Here is a 4210-nt window from a genome sequence, read left to right as displayed (position 1 = left end):
AGATGTGTAGACATTCTTGCATAATTTCAAGAGATAGGGTAAGCATCAAGGGATACTAGAGCATATCACAGGAACATTTGACTAAGCAGTAGAAATCATGGTCAGCACCTTCTTTAGGGAGGTGTGAACATAATCAATAAATCTCTCTTTTAGATTTGCAAATGAGAGAATGTATATATACATATATATGCACACACATATACATAATATGTTCTATTGTTATTTTAAATTAGTCTAAAGAAATAAAATACGGACATTGCAAGTTTAAAGTAGAAATCAAAATATTTAAGAAGGAGATCATTCAATATAAAGTGGATTCTTATTCTTATTCTTAGATTGAATATACACTTCATTTATGAAGTCAAGGATCTTACTATTTATATGTATTTTGTCTGCTAGATAGTGTTTAACTCTTTCTCTGCCCCTAAGCCTATGTCTTCCTGGATCTTTAACTCATGGCAGGAATTGAAAATTGCGTGAAAAAAATGAGGTGGTTTCTTTCTCACATTATTTTGTCATTTTAACAATGGACAAAAGTTCCATTTTCTTGCCTTTTTAGGGTTTTAAATAGTTTCTTCATTATAAGAAATGATAGAAAAGTCATTTTCTATGAATTTTAGAACATATTTACCTTAAAGGATTGTTGTGAGGATGAAATAAGATAATCACACATATACTGTGCCTGATTCATAAAGTTATCTGGATTCCATTGGAAAGGAGAGAATACAAAGAGCTCCACTGGTCCTTTTTTTAACATGTACAACCGTGAATCTTTTTAAATAATTAATAAGGCTCAATTTGTCTATTAGCATAGGCTAAAATCTGTAACATCCCTCTGCCACATGCAAATCTTAGAGGCTTCTGACAATGAAGTGATTTCTTTCACACTTACATCTAAGAATAATGACAATTGGTAGGGTGGGTTTAGAGGAAGGCTTCTTTATACAGTTTTGCTGAATCCCAGGCTCTTTCAGTCTAGTGGCTTGATTAACATCTAAGATTTGAGTATCCCACTGGATTTTCTGTTTCCATCCAGCAGATGAAAAGAGAGAAAATATGCAGGGAATTTTAGAGTAGGTTTTATGGGCCCCGAAGGTGGCATTCACTTCTGCCCATACTCCATGGGCCAAGTCTTAGTTACCTGACTATACTGATGAACAACAAAGCCCAGGAAGTAAAGATACCGTTTGTTGCATATTTAGCAGCTAGGCTGTAGCTAGTCTCTGCCATGATAATGATGATAATGATGGTTGTTGGTTTGGAATAATCATTGTTATTAATTTCATCCTGAATGTCCACCTAAGATGTTCTGGATTAGAAACATATCAGTCATTAGTCACTGTTGTCCCCTTTTACCCCAGTGTTTACTCCTGCAGCACACAACGAAAGACAACTAGTAAAATCTCCTATGAGAATGACTTCACACCCCATGAGGGGATGAAAGAAAATGGATTTTAGATGCCTCTATACTGTAGAAAAGCTACCTTCTGCACATATCCAAAAAATGAAAGGAAAAAGAAAAACTTCTGTTCCTTCGAGATGGGAAGAAAAGGGTAATGGGTTCTCCAACCTTTTGGAATATAAATCTCTCCAACGGACAGGCAAACCCCATCATCTCCCGCTTATATGACCTAGAGATGTCACCAAGATCCTGAGTCTCAGTCTCTTGAAATGTAAACACATACTTCCTAAGTTATGTAAATACTCTTGAGTTCCTTCACTATCTATACATTGTAAACTGATTTCCCAAGTGTTGCTCATAGCCCAAACCTCAAGGTTCAACACAATGTATTGAGAGTCAGCATACTGCACAAATATTAAAATATTTTCTCAACAGCCTGCAATGATAATGATGTCAAAAAGCTAATATTATTGAGCACTTTTCATGTGATAAAACTATTGCAATGTGTTACTTAGAATTTATAGTATCTTATTAATCACTACAACGCAAGGAGATGACTACCACTTGAATCCCATTTTACAGATGAGAAAACAAAGACACAACAGAGATTTTACCTTGTTTATTGTTGGCCCCCTTAAAGCCAACACAGTATCTTTCAAAAAGAATAGCTCTTGGTAACTATTTTTGAACAAATGATTAAGAACAGATTCTGAGTACACATGTAGCTGATCTCTCATAAATAGTTATAGTCTATCCTGTTTTTTCCTCCTGAGGACCACAGTCTATGGAGTAAACCAAGGGAGAAGCAGGTAACTGGTGAAAATGCATTAACTTTGGACAAATTAAGAGCCTTTCATCATCTCTTTAGTTTGCTTAATCATAAATTATAATTTCAGTTTCTACTGATGCTTGCTAAAACAAAAGCATACTCATAATAAAGGGTAAAAAGATGTAAGGGAGGTGGCCCAAGCCTGAATTCTGACATCTTCTCTTCCTCATGGAACAGTGTGAGCTTGGCCACTCACTTCACCTTCTCCTCCAGCTATTGGTCCCCAAGCTCCATGCAGTTACCCAGACACTGGGTCCAGCTTCTCAGCAGCATGGCCAGAATCTATGCAGGCACTGGGAGTCAGGCTTATGGATCTTGGTGTCCCTTTCTGCCAACTTACAGGCCAGCTGGAAATCCTGGGGCATGACCATGGGGATGGCCAGGGGCCTGGTGGGCATAGGGTACATCCAGGGTGAGAAGGGGACCATGTAAGACCTGGAAGATTGTCTGCCCTCCTATGTAGAGAGGGTGAGGAGCTGGAAGGCCGATAACAAGAGACTGGAGATCAAAATCTGGGAACACCTGGAGAAGAAAGAAACCTGGGTCAGGTACTGGGGACATTACTTCAAGACCATCAAGGAGCTGAGGACTCAGATCTTTACAAATTCTGTGGACAGTGTCTGCATCATTCTACAGACTGGCAATGCCCTTCTTCCTGCTGATGACTTCAGAGTCAAATATAAGACAGAGCTGGTCATGCACCAGTCTGTGAAGAGTGACATCCATGGACCTCACAAGGTTGTTGATGACACCAATTGTCACTTGGCTGCAGCTGGACATGGAGATTGAGATTCTCAGGGAAGAGCTGCTTTTCATAAAGGACCACAAGGAGGAACCAAAAGGTCTACAAAAACAGATTGCTAACTCTGGGTTGACCATGGAGTTGGATGCCCCAAATCTTAGGATCTCAGAAAGATCATGGCAGATAGGCAGGCCCAGTACCACAAGCTCGCTTAGGAGAACCCAGAAGAGCTGGACAAATAATGATCTCTGAAGACTGAGGAGAACGCCACAGTGGTCACTGTGTAGGCCACTGAAATAGGAACAGCTGAAATGATGCTCAGGGAGCTGAAATGTATGGCCCAGTCCTTGGAGACCCACCAGGACTTGATGAGAAATCTGAATGCCAGCTTGGAGAACAACCTGAGGGAGGTGGAGGCCTGCTATGCTATGCAGATGGAGCAGCTCAAGGAGATCCTGCTGCACCTGGAGTTGGAGCTGTCCCAGATTTGTGCAGAAGGACAACACCAGACCCAGGTATAGGAGGTTCTGATGAATATCAGGGTCAAGCTGGAGGCTGAGATCACCACCTACCACTACCTGCTGGTAAACAGAGAGAACTTCAATCTTGGTGACACCCCGGACAAATGCAACTCCATGCAAACCATCCAAAAGACCACCGCCTACAGAATTGTGGAAGGCAAAGCGTCTGAGACCAATAACACAAAAATTTTGAGGCTTTGAGGGGGCAGATGCAGGGTACTCTTTAGAGAGCAGGAGGCCAATAAAAAGTTGAGAAGGAAAAAAAAAGATATAGGGGAAAGTTGACTGTGCTAAAGAGTGAACTTTTTCTTCAGAGATAATGTAACGGTAAACTTCAATCTAGTCATTACCCTAAGTGTCATGAATTCTAAAGTAATAAAAATCCTGAATAAATGAGATTTTTTTACCCTGTAATTGAAAGAGAATTATTTTAACTGACCTAGTTTCTTCTTTAACAGACAATTTAAATCCTTTTTTATTCACAGCATTTTATTGAAATACATGTCATTATATTCTGTGTATATGAAATATTGAAATCATTTTCTGAAACTTAACATTTTATTTTTGCTAAATATATCTATAAAATAAAGGAAAATATGAAGATAATAAAACAATCATTATGATCATAGGAATAGGTTATTTGATGAAAAGGAAGCAATCACAGTAGTAAATTTTATTAGTAATCCAAGAAATGAGGATGATTTCTTTTTCATTTT

At 38.9% G+C, this 4210-nt stretch overlaps 1 pseudogene; it reads left to right on the top strand.

The window, feature by feature from the left end:
• The first annotated feature begins 1539 nt into the window (after positions 1 to 1539).
• Positions 1540 to 3695, top strand: LOC114220116 (keratin, type I cytoskeletal 18 pseudogene; annotated as a pseudogene).
• The last annotated feature ends 515 nt before the right edge of the window (positions 3696 to 4210 follow it).

Source organism: Eumetopias jubatus, unplaced genomic scaffold, assembly GCF_037043125.1.
Source record: "Eumetopias jubatus isolate StellerSeaLion01/CBP00866 unplaced genomic scaffold, mEumJub1_p1.0 scaffold_2, whole genome shotgun sequence".
Classification (NCBI taxonomy): domain Eukaryota; kingdom Metazoa; phylum Chordata; class Mammalia; order Carnivora; family Otariidae; genus Eumetopias; species Eumetopias jubatus.
The sequence above is the reverse complement of the archived record's forward strand: the minus strand, read 5'-3'. Positions and strand labels throughout refer to the sequence as shown.